At 42.6% G+C, this 13,119-nt stretch overlaps 1 protein-coding gene across 8 annotated transcripts in view; it reads left to right on the top strand.

Moving 5' to 3' along the window:
• Window positions 1–7,969: 7,969 nt before the first annotated feature.
• PPT2 (palmitoyl-protein thioesterase 2) overlaps window positions 7,970–13,119 on the top strand; it is a 73,641-nt gene continuing 68,491 nt past the window's right edge. For 4 of the 8 annotated variants that reach the window (XM_087953304.1, XM_026687615.2, XM_087953308.1 and 1 more), the window contains exon 1: window positions 12,235–12,625. The gene's annotated coding sequence lies outside the window, so the exon portion shown is untranslated. Of the gene's footprint in view, window positions 8,097–11,083; window positions 11,236–12,234; window positions 12,626–13,119 lie in introns of those variants that run through there. The other 4 variants (XM_087953307.1, XM_026687614.2, XM_026687617.2 and 1 more) reach the window with 4 other exon arrangements.

The following is a 13,119-nucleotide window of genomic DNA, read 5'->3' as shown; positions in this document are numbered from 1 at the left end:
TGAGGACTCTGGGCCAGATCGTTCCTCTCAGCCGGGTCTTGTGGTGAAGACCCATGTTCTAGGTCCCCCTTCAGCCACAGAGGCTCCCTTGAGGACCCAGGGACAGTTCCTCCCGCTCAGCCTGGTTTTGGGGTGAAAATATTGGGCTGGTACCAACAGACCCAGTTTCTAGATCCCTCTCCCTCCAGAAAAGCTGCCTTGAGGACTCTGGGACAGTTCCTCCTGCTCAGCCTGGTCTGTGAAAATGATGGGCTGGGCATCAGGAGACCCAGGTTCTAGGTCCCACTTCAATCACAAAAGCTCCCTTAGGGAACTCTCGGCTACTGCCTTCTTCCCAGATCAAAAGCCGACAGACAATGCCAGAAATCAAATTCAGCTGTTTATATTCTGACAAGGGGACATTTTGAGACTTGTCATGCAAGCCCTATCAACCATGTTATGAATGTTTCAATGTTTATTTCAATCAGAATAGAGCCGGAAGGGACCTTGGAGGTCTTCTAGTCTCACCCCCTTGCTCAAGCAGGAGACTCTATACCATTTCAGACAAGTGGCTGTCCAATCTCGTCATAAAAACCTCCATTGATGAAGCCCCCACAACTTCTGAAGGCAAAGCTGTTCCACTGGTTAATTGTCCTCACCGCTAGAAAGTTTCTCCTTAATTCCAGTGTTTGCTTCTCTCCTTGGTCAGTTTCCATCCATTGTTTTTTGTCCTGCCTTCTGGTGCTTTGGAAAATAAATTAACCCCCACTCCTTTTTGTGGCAGCCCTTCAAATACTAGAATACTGCTGTCATGTCACCTCCTACTCTACCAAGCATCTCCAAAGTTCCCAATCACGTCACTAGCTCTACAGAAGGGGTGGGGGAACGATGGTTCCTTTATGACTTGTGGACTTCAACTCCCAGAATTCCTGAGCCAGGCTGGCTCAGGAATTCTGGGAGTTGAAGTCCACAAGTCCTAAAGGCACCATCGTTCCCCATCTCTACCCTAAAGCTTGTCTGATCGTGCTCGCCATGAAAACGGTAAGGAAGCCTTTTGGATTTCCAAAAAGCATTTTGTTTTTGATAAATTATTTCTCTCCCTACTTTTCTTCCACCAAACTACCGGAAAAGGAATTGCGATTGGCCGCCAAAGGTCTGGGGACACTGGCACTCCCAAAAATATACCTGTCAAACGTGTTTGATGTGAGCCTCCCTTTAAGGGAACTCAGCCCTGTTCCAACTCAATTTACACCAAGGATTCCCAGGAGACTTCACACTACAATATACGATCATCAGAATCTCCCTCTGTGATGCTGGCAACCAGTTTTTCCTGTTCAGAAGCTATGCTGACGAGAAAGGCATTTCTCCCAGTGGGTTTGCACAACGTGCTCTTTATTTGCTTATTGCTTATTAGATTATACCCAAGGAACTCACAGTGGTGTGCTTCCATGTCTGATATTTTTGTTTTCCACAACCACCTTGCAAGAAAGAAAGTGATTGGCCCCAAATTATCTAACGGGGTTTCGGTGATTGAAAATAGACATGAGTCTGGATCTCTAAGGATCCAGTCCAGCTCAGTAACTACAGGTAATTTTTGACTTTCAACCACAATTGGGACCAGAATTCCCATTGCTAAGCAAGTCGGTTGTTAAGTGAGTTGCCTGACTTTATGGCCTTTTTTTTTTTGGCCTTGTTTGTTAAGCCAATCACTGCAGTAGTTAAGTAAATCACATGGACGTTATGTGAGTCCAGTTCCCCCCATTAATTTTGCTTGTCGGAAGCCATCTGGGAAGGTCACAAATAGCAATTTTTAGCAAACTGTATTTGCTAAAAATTGGAAAAATGAGAAAACACCATCGCAGGAGGAAACTATTAAGAAAATATTGGAATGTGCTGAAATGAATAGATTGACATTTGAAATTAGAGAACAAGAGGATAAACAATTTTACAAAATTTGGGACCTTTTCTATCAATGGTTAGATAATAAAATACAATAATGAAATACGTAGAATTTTAGAAAATAATGAATATATAAAGATGTATTTCTTTTCTTTTTTGTTATGATATCTATAAAATGTCTTTAGGATAGATTTGGGAGGATTATATGAATTGTTATAAAATAAACTAAGTAAATTATAGTTATCTCGCAAAGTATGAATGAACAAAATTACAGTCAAATGATTGTTTAATAGTGATAGTAGGGTATTCAATTTTTGATTGATAATATGTTATTATGCAATGTAACTGTAATTGAGACTATGAAATGGATGCACAAAAAATTTGTAAACCAACCGACACACTGCTTGTACACTTATGAAAGAAAGTTGGATGTTTTTATGTTTTGTTTGTTTTTGTTTGTCTTTAAAAACCAATAAAACTTGCAAAAAAAACAAAAAACAAATAGCAATCAAAGGACCCCAAAATGTTCCAATTGTTACAAAATACATGCTATTTGCCAAGCACCCAAATTTGGATCATGTGATCACAGGGATATTGTGACAGTCATAAGTGTGAAGAGTGATCGTCATATCTTTCAGTGCCGTTGCAACTTTGAATGGTTGCTAAACAAATGTTTATAAGTTGAGGACTACCTGCATTTCATAGCTCTAGTTTGGTGCTCTGTCATAGATTACAGTGTTTCCCCGAAAATAAGACCCTGTCTTTTTTTTTTTTTGCCACCAAAAAAGGCACCAGGTCTTATTTTGGGAGGATGTCATCCACTGACTAATGTCACTGATGCACGTCACCCTGGCCTCCTTTTCGCTATCAGAGGCCTTCAAGAACTTATTCTTCTGCGGCCGGCAAGGCTTTCCTGAAGGCCTCTGCAGTGGATAACAGAGCTCTGGATCGATCCGGAGCTTTGATATCAGCTACAGAGGCCTTCAGGACAACCTTGCCAGCTTTGCTGGCTGCAGAAGAAATGGGCCAGCGAGGCAGGTGTCAGGGTGTGTGAGGCCTGGCTACAACTGTCCAAAACTAAATAGTAGGGCAGCTCCACCCCCCTCATCCCAACCCTAATTTAATTTTTATCTGTCCACTCTTAATTAGGGCTTATTTTGGGGGGTAGGATTTATATTGGGCGCACATGTAAAAATCAAGTTAGGACTTACTTTCAGGGTAGGTCGTATTTTCGGAGAAACAGGGTACTTAGTTGCCATCATGTGTGTGACTTTGCCCAAGCAGTATTCCAGTATTTGAGAGACAAGAGGGGGTCAACTTATTTTCTAAAGCAACAGAAGGAAAGACAAGAAACAATGGATGAAAACTAATCAAGGAGTGAAGGAACCTGGAATTAAGGAGAAACTTCCTAACAGGGAGGACAATAAACCAGTGGAACCGCTTTGCCTTCAGTGTCAGGGCTCCAACAAATCCACCCTCATTCAAATCAAAAGTCTCTAGCCGCATCTCAGAGGAACGTAAATTAATTTATTAGGAGTGGCCATGTTGGCGTAAGCTGGACGCAGCCGATACTAAATTATATCATACATTTCCCCCCTGACCCTTGGTCTTTTGGGCTGCCATTCAGAAGTTGTGGGAGCTTCATCACTGGAGGTTTATAAGAAGAGACTGGGCACTTGTCTGAAATGGTATAGAGTCTCCTATTTGAGCAGGGGATTGGACTAGATGACCTCCAAGGTCCCTTCCAACACTATTCTGATTGGAAGAATTTTTTTTATTTGCAAATAAAAAATTGCCCAGAAACGTGAACATGGGAAAATGGGAAACACGCCTGCTTCAGCGGCACCCTTTTTGTACAATTTTTATATGCACATATTGTCATGAGCCAATCATGGGAGCATACACCAATAATAAAAAATCATCATCAGGCCTACATTTCAGTAGTCATAGCAACATGGTTCAACCAGGGGTTTGATTCAACTAAAAGTTGAACAGTCACTAACATGTTGTGACTGAAAGGTTTGAGCCTGCTGTGAGCTTTGAGTCTGATGTATCAGAAGACACGGGGTCGAGTGATGAGGAAGGTTTGGCATTGGAATTGAAGCCTGCTCTAATGAGAGATGCAGACGTGAGCCAGGAGGATGAGGGAGTGTCGGAAACTCCCCCCTCTCCAGAACCTTCCACTTCAATCATGCCTCAGGTGTCAGCAGCTGATCCACAGAATATACCAGAGTCCTTGAGTGATGACGAATGTTGGGTTGATGCAAGGACTAGACGTAGGTTGAGACGTCAAGCACAATTTGAAAAGAAACGTCAAGTCAGAGACTAATTAGAGAGACTGACATGCCCCTCCAGGGAATATAAGGAGGCGTGTTAGTTAACGGCCCTTGTCTGGATCAAACTTAGTTAATTATTGCGCAGCTTTGAAGAAGCCTCTGTTCCTGTTCCTGATTTATCTTCTTGTGGCTCGTTATCTCGGCTTGAAGACAGTTTCTGGGAAAGCTGACAACGATGATTTCAGAGACAAGTTAACTCTGTGGTTTCTGGTATTATTTGTTCGTGTTTATTTCTTTGGGACATTTGGACTCTCACTTGTGGCTACAAGTGAGACAGAACACACCAATAATAAAAAATCATCAGGCCTACATTTCAGTAGTCATAGCAACATGGTTCAACCAGGGGTTTGATTCAACTAAAAGTTGGAAGGCGTGCCAAGGTTTCTACCTTATCACCAACATTCCTACACTAAAAGCATTCCTAAATAACTTGGTACCAGGGTCTCATCAATCCCCTTGATAAGAAGGTGTTTCTAAGAAAGAAGACAAAAGGTTTATTTTCCTCTAAAGGTAGTGCTCGACTTACAACCGGTCACTCAACAACTGTTTGAATTTACGACAGACCCCTCAAAAGTTACAGGTGTCCTCAACATTTAGTGACTGTTCAAAGTTAAAATGGCACCGAAAAATGTGACTTTTGATTGGTTTTCACAGTTGCAACCTTTGCAGCATTCCCATGGTTGTGTGATCAAAGTTCAGATGCTTGGTGACTGGTTCATACTTATGGCCGTCCTGGGGTCATATAACCACTTTTTGTGACCTTCTGACAAGCAAAGTCAATGGGGAAGTCAGGTTCACTTAACAACCAGGTTAACTTATCAACTGCAATGAATCACCTAACAGTGTCAAGAAAAGTCCGGAAATGTAACTAACACAGTGTTAGGGACATATTATCATATGTGGTGGTCATGCATCAAAGCAAAAGAATTTTGGTGGCAGATTAAGAAATGGTTGGAAGAGACGCTTGGCTAAAAAATAGAGTTTAGACCAGAATTGTTCCTATTGGGAATTATAGAAGGAAAATTATAGCAAAGGAATGATATACTTAATGTTACACGTTATAACTGCTGCAAGATTGGTCGATGCCCAGAATTGGAAGAATGGGAATTTCCCTGAGGAAAGTGAAATAATAAAGAAAATTTTGGTCTGTGCAGAGATGGACAGGCTAACATTAGAAATTAAAGATAAAGGTGAGACAGAATATTATGAAGTCTGGAACAAAATGTACCAATGGTTAGACTCGAAGAAAGGAAGTCGAAATAAAAAACCCAAAAACCAATTGTGATTCTTTTATAAGACTGAAGGTGGAAGATTCTTAAGCTAAAGACAATGTAATATAGTGGATATAATGATTATGTAAAAAGAACGTGCAAGGAAATTATGTTGTTAATAGGAAAATATACAAATAGCACCAACTTAGTAATGTAGAATAAGGAAGAGATCAATTGTTATATGTGGGTTTTATGTTACAGCATCTATGGCAAAATAACTGCCAGGAAAGTCCCACTGTGTTCAACTGTTTTAATGCTTATCCAATAAAATTTGTTAAAAAAAGAAAAGAAAAGTCATAAAATGGGGCAAAACTCATTTAACAAATGTCTCACTTAACCACAAAAACGCTGGGCTCAATTGTGGTTGTAAGTCAAGGACTACCTGCACTTATAACCTGGATTTGGAGTATTGATCGTTGTCCCCCACCCTACCCCACCATGTGATCCCATTTTGGGCCCTTGGAAACCGCCCCGCATTTATGGCAGTTTGCAGCTGGGGAATTCTGGGAGTTGAAGTCCATATATCTTAAAGTTGTCCAGGTTAAGAAACACTGAAATAGTCTGTATCTATAAACAGGTGTGAGTTGAAGATGGTGGTGTTGTATTTCTGCCTCCGTTTTCCTTCTTTGTATTTACAGCAAGCAAGAGTTCCACTTGTAAAAGTAGCATGAAAGTTTGCAGGCTACTCGAAGCACAACATTTATGCACACGTGAAGAACATCCATGACTACATTTGTGGCATGTGTTCCACATGCAACCAATCGTCAGACCGCTGGTTCTAATGTTTCTGCTGAAAAAAAACCACGATGATAGTTAGAAGAAACTGGAAAAGTCGATGTCACAACACTGCAAAGGTTGCATTTGTGTTGTTTTGTTGTTGTGTTGTTTTGTATTTGTGTTGTTTTTAACTGTGTAAAATTCAATAAAAAATTATTTTTTAAAAAAAGAAAAAACCATGATGAACAAAGGAGGTATGGCAATGATTTCTTCCACAGTGAAAAGCGAATACCCTCGTATCAGAACAGGCTGCTGTTAAAACCAGGAATGGATGGAAATGTCCTCTCCTGACCAAATCACTTCTGGCTCTTACATACAGGAGACAGGAGACAAAGGAGCAAGAATTTTAATGACTGTTTACACATACAGATAGTCCTTGACTTACAACAGTTCGTTTAGTGACTGTTCACACACAAGGGTCTTCCAACTTGCCAATTTTAAGACTTGCGGAATTTAACTCCCAGAATTCCTAATAAAAATACTTTATTAAACAAATTTATACACATACAATAAAACCAAACATTCCACTTGTCACAACGTAAGCAACGTCTTGACTCAATCTGACATCTCTCAAATTATGTAGAATAATCGTGCACACTTATTACATTAACATATAACACAAAGTTTCATCTAATTATATATTACAAAAATAGTTGCATGTAATGTTGCTAATTTCCATCATACCTTTTTATTTGACTTTGTTTTGTTCCTTTCGTGTCTACCTTCCAACCATCTGTACCAAAAATTCCAAATCTCATAGTATTCTGACTCCTCTTAAGTTCCATTGACAACCTGTCCATTTCTGCACATTCCAAAACTTTCTTTATAATCATGAAGTCGGGGGAAGTATTTTCACATTTCCAATTTTGGGCAAAGGCAAGCCTTGCTGCTGTTAATATGTGGAGTATAATATATAATAACATTTTACTATTTTTTTTGTTTTAAAATTCTTAATAAAAATATCTCTGATTTCCATTCAATTTTAACTTTTGTAATTTCTTCTAGCCAATTTCTAATTTTCCGCCAATATTTTTTTTGCTTTTGGGCAGGTCCACCACATATGATACTAGATTCCCAGCTCATAGCCACATTTCCAACAGCTTGCCGAATTATTGGGAAACATTTTTGCAAGTCTCGCTGGCAGTAAATGCCAACAATAAAACAGAATTCCTGAGCTTAACATGACCGGAGGAGGAATTCTGGGAGCTGAAGTCCACAAGTCTTAAAGCTTTCATGTTTGAAGACTCCTGGTTCAAAGTTACAAAGGCATTGAACAATGCAACTTTGCAACCGTTTTTCACAGTTATGACCCTTTGCAGCATCCCTATGATCATGTGATCAAAATTCAGTTGCCCGCCAACTGGTTCATATTTATGACGGTTGCTGCGTCGCAAGGTCATGGGATCACCTTTTGTGACCTTCAGACATGGGGAATCCAGATTCACTTAACAACCGGGTTACTAACTTATCCACTGCAGTGATTCTCTTAACCACCGTGGCAAGAAAAGTTGTAAAACGGGGCAAATTTCACTTAACAAAGGTCTCACTTCACAACAGAAATTTTGGGCTCAATTGTGGTCGTAAGGGCTACCTATACAGCAGTGGTGCATTTCAAACATTTTTACCACCGGTTCGGTGGGGGTGGCTTGGTGGGTGTGCTTTGTGCGCTTGTGCGCAAACTTTGTTCATGCACCAAACACGGACTTTGCACAGGCACAGAGGTTTCCCGACTTGCCTCCTGCAATCCTGCACTCTCCCTGTCGCTTCGGCGGCTGCCGTGCGGCAATCTTCCGTGCCGCGCAAAGCAGCGGCGCTTCAAAAGCCGGACATAAAGGTTAGTATGGGAGCCGCATCAGGTGCTCTTATACCCATGTGTGCCTGTTTATCTCTTGCAGTCCAGCTAGAAGCCTAATGGAGCTCTTTTGGATTTGGGAAAGGAGTTTGGTGGGGCACCCTACCTCTTGGAGGGCATTGTGCCCAGGAGAATATCTGCAGCCTGGAATGATAACGTTGCAACATCCCTCTTAAAGGTGGGCTAAACAAAAGCTAAAAATTGGTGCTGTGGCTCAAACCATAGAATTCTCAAGTGCTAGAAGGGAGGGAGGGAGGGAGGGAGGAGAAATAATTATGATTTACAGCCAGAGCTTCTGAGGGTCACTCCACTTCTGTTTTACATCTGCTAAAGCAGCCACTTGACATTTTCCAGTTGAAAGACTGTTATCAGCTCCTGATTGTTGTCCAAGTAAATACAGTCACAAGCCGCTGCCCTTGGTTATAATGTAATACCTTCCAGAAAGGTTGGAACAGGTCCGAGTCTGGGAGAAGTCACTCCAAAAGACTGTTCTCCCCCTCCCCTCCTCCCTCCCTCTCTCCCCTCCCCTCCCCTCTCCCTCCCTCTCCTCCTTCTCTCCCTCTCCATCCCTCTCTCTCTGCCTCCCTCTCTCCTTTTCTCTCTCCCCCTCTCCCTCTCCATCCCTTTCCCTTTCTCCCTCCCTCCCTCTCACTCTCCCTCCCTCCTCTCCCTCTCTCTTTCCCTCCCTCTCTTTCTCTCTCTCCCTCTCCATCCCTCCATCTCCCTCTCCATCCCTCTCCATCCCTCTCATTCTCCCTCTCTCTGTGTTGTGCATGTAAAGGGCATTTTTAGGTTAGATGTTAGGAGAAATAGGATTCTATAGTGTAAGAGTTCCAATTTAATTGAGAACTATTTTGGGGCAAGAAGTCTCTGAAACGGCATAGATGCCCTAGAAATTTCTGGGTCAGCTCTGAATATTGCAGTTTGAAATGTTACAACTTGATGCAAAAGAGGAAAGCTTTTGAATACTGTCAAAGAGAATGGACTGAATTACAAATATTCTATATATACTATAAGGGTATCTATTGACACCATTTTCTTTTAAATACCCCATAATCCCTTGCAGGAGTGGAGTCTGGGCAACTGAACGGAGCTGAGTGTTTACTGGCCGGATGCTCTTCTTGTCGCCAATGCAGAGTTTTGTTCAGCAGATATATTCTCAGTGTGCCCAGAGAAATATCTGCCTCTACCTAGGATCGAACTCACAGCCTCCTGATTGTGAAAAGAGAGCTCCACCTCTAGGCCACCACACCACTCATAAGGGTATCTATTATATCCTGTTGTATCTATTATATCCTGGGGGCTGAACTAGAAGATCTCCAGGTCCCTTCCAGCTCTATTCCGATTCTGATCCTGTTGGGCATATCAGCATCAGGAGGATAAATGACATGAATGGTCACCATCCTTTAGCATAAAACAGTACTAATTAAACAAGCCCAATGGATGGATGGATGGATGGATGGATGGATGGTGTAAATAAATCCATCCATATGGACATGTAGAGTATATTAAATGAAATTTGTGTTTTCTAGTGAGTCTTGATACCTTAAACCAAGTTTATCATCTAAAAATCCAGATCCAGATAGAGCCTTTAGCTGACCTTGTTAAAATTTCTTGTGCAAACTCAGCCTCTTGTTCGTGTTTAATCAAGCTGATTCATAGTTGTTGTGGTGAGAATCCAGCCAACTGGATTCAGGAAGTTTCCAAGAAAGTCAGTCATTAACTAGTCCAATGGCCAGTCTGTTCTAATTAAACATTAAAAGAGTTGCCATTCCAGAACCATGGGCAGCGCTCTTATTTATTTTATTGGTTAGAGCCCTAATTCGTCCTGCAGAAATTGAGCAATACTGGCATGATTCAGGTGGTGGGGTCCTCTGAAAAGTTGTATGTGTGGGGTGCATCATTCTGGGGTGACTTTCAATAAGATAATATAACTTTTATTGTTACTTTTTTCTGTGAACAAACTGGCACACATTAAAAAATGAAATATATATATACATATACACATATTTATACACACGTATGTAGAGTAGGGTAGGGTAGAATAGAAACAGAAACAGAAACAGAAACGAATAGAATAACAGAGTTGGAAGGGACCTTGTAGGTCATCTTGTCCAACCCCCTGCCCAAGCAGGAGACCCTATACCATTTCTGACAAATGGCGGCCCAATCTCTTCTTGAAAGTCTCAAGTGATGGCGCTCCCACAACTTCTGAAGACAAAGCTGTTCCATTGGTTGATTGCTCTCACTGTCAGAAAATTTCTCCTTATTTCCAGGTTGAATCTCTCCTTGCTCAGTTTCCATCCATTATTCCTTGTCTGGCCTTCGGGTGCTTTGGAAAATAGCTTGACTCCTTCCTCTCTGTGGCAGCCCCTCAAATATTGGAAGACTGCTATCATGTCTTCCCTGGTCCTTCTCTTCACTAGACTAGCCATGCCCAGTTCCTGCAACCGTTCTTCATATGTTTTAGTCTCCAGTCCCCTAATCATCCTGCTTGCTCTTCTCTGTGCTTTTTTCAGTCTCAACATCTTTTTTATAATGTGGTGACCAAAATTGGATGCAGTACTCTAGGTGTGGTCTTACTAAGGCTTTATAGAGTGGTATTAGTACCTCACTTGATCTTTGATACACACACACATGCATACATACATAAGAATAGAAGTAGAATAGAATTTGCGTATGTGATGTTATGTGTTATGTTATGTTACATGCTTTATGTTATGTTATTATACACACACCCATATATATTAATCACAGACCATTTAGAATACACAGTGGAAAGTTTGGAAAATCAAGTTTCAGGGCTTCGGGGAGAAGGGACTAAACCTGGCTCGCATCCACGTGGCATCTCCACGACTTCTTCCACTGAAAAACAGCTTCCAAAAGGGAACGTGGAAAGGGGCTGGAGGGGGCGGGCTTAGAACGTCGGTACCTGGCGTTGCCGGGGACGCCTGCGCGGTTGCTAAGGCGTTCGTTGAGGGACCCTTCCCGGATCTGACGCGCAGGCGCGCTGGCACCAGAGGGGAAATAAACAAGAAAAGGGAGCGCGGAGGAGGGAGCGAGATCAGCTGGCGGAAGAAGGCGGGGAAGCGGCTGCCGGCTTCATCCAGGGCAAGATCTGGTGGGTGATCCGGGAAATGAAGCGGTAGTTTATGGAGAGGGGGAAGTTTACGGGTGCATAAATTGGGAGCATCGGATGCATAAATTGGGAGCATCGATCTAGGAGACACATACACACATACATAAAAGAGATCTAGAAGATATTCGAATTGCTTGATGATCATATCTTGGAACGGGGTTGATTTATTTATTTATGTTTGTCAAGCAAGTATTAGATAACAGGTATAAGTACAAGCATGGTTATGAATACATGAAATGGATACGAATCAAAAAGAAACAATAGGACAGGGACGCTTATGCCCGCCCCCTGCAGACCTCTTAGGAAAGGGGTGAGGTCAATAGTAGACAGTCTAAGGTTAAAGTTTTTGGGGTTTGGGGAAGAAACCACAGAATCAGGTAGAGTATTCCAGACATTGACCACTCTGTTGCTGAAGTCGTATTTCCTGCAATCAAGTTTGGTGCGGTTTACTTTGAGTTTGTATCTATTGTGTGCTCTTGTGTTGTTATGGTTGAAGTTGAAGTATTCATTGACAGGTAGGATATTGCGGTAGATAATTTTATGTACTATACTTACAAAGTGCGTGTTTATTTTCGCCAAAAAAAAAACCAAAACCAGGCTTTACCTAATGGGACTGGAGTGATTTACTCGGTCTCGATCCGGAGGAGTTTTTATTCCTTTTAAATCTTGGGCAGGGCAGGACTTTTTCTTCTCTCCCCAGAAAACTCCCCTCCATCCATCCACGGTTTGCAGTAGGGGGAGAAGCTAATGGGATTGTAGGGGAAATTCCTAATGGGTTTTCTTTTCTTTTCTTTTATTTGCCCAAATTCAAGCCACAAACTTGCAAACTGTAACTGTATGAGGGGTGGGGTGGGGGCGGAGGGGTGGAGGGAAGGGACCCTGAAGATTAAAGGATCATGGGCGGTGTAGTCTCTCTGACGACTAGAGGGCGCCCGACAAGATCAAGGTTGACTCTTCTGCCATCTCATCCATTGCAAATCCGAGAAGGGAAAGATTTCAGCGGGAGTGGGGTGGAAAACAAGGCGTCTGAACCGGGCCACCCGCTTTACTTAAACCGGAGGGCATCGGAGGAGCTCTTTCGTCGCCCTACGCCGAGAAAAGAGGCTGCTGTGCCTTTAAGAGCCGCCCGGTGCGCAAGGCAAGCAGCTCCGGACTGTGAGAAGCTTTTTTTTAAGCGGCTTTGCAATAAAATAAAATAAAATAAGCCAAGCGGGCGCTCTCGCTTTCTCGGCCGCCCTTGCTGGATCTCCACCGGGGCATCCGCCAGAGATGGAGGAGCGACTCAATTGGCCGTGACGTGACGTGACGGGAGTCGCCATTCGCGTGGAATTGTTTTTTTTTGCACGGTTTGGAAGACGCGGCATCAAGCGAGGTGATGGACTCGCGCGACAGGCCTCTTTCCCTTCGTTTTGGGCGGGGGGCTCTCGTGGGGTGGGGATGTTTCTAACTGGGTTAGCTTTGGAAGAGAAATCGGAATCCGGTTTGTGGCCGGGTCGGGAAATCGAACCACGGTGTAGTAGTCGATTCTTGCATTCACGCGATGTGGCCTTTACTAGGGAGGGTGGGTTGGGTTCACACAACGCATTGAGGTCAAAACGTGGGTGGCCGGTTAGTAGCTTTGTGGTTTGATTAAGATTTGTGACTGAGGGATTTTTCCCGTACAGATAGTCCTTGATTTACAACAGCTCATCTAGTGACCTCTGGAAAAAAAGGGACTTATGAACGGTTTTCACACTTATCATTCCCGTGGCTGTGTGATTAAACTTCAGGTGCTTGTCAACTGACTCGTATTTATGACGGTTGCAGTGTCCTGCGGTCATAGGACCATGTTTTGAGACCTTCTGATGGGCAAAGTTGATGGGGAAG

Source organism: Notechis scutatus, chromosome 2, assembly GCF_049901735.1.
Source record: "Notechis scutatus isolate UNSWTSFEM ecotype Mainland chromosome 2, rNotScu1.2, whole genome shotgun sequence".
NCBI lineage: Eukaryota > Metazoa > Chordata > Lepidosauria > Squamata > Elapidae > Notechis > Notechis scutatus.
Note: the sequence above shows the minus strand (reverse complement) of the source record. Positions and strands in the feature narration are given on the sequence as shown.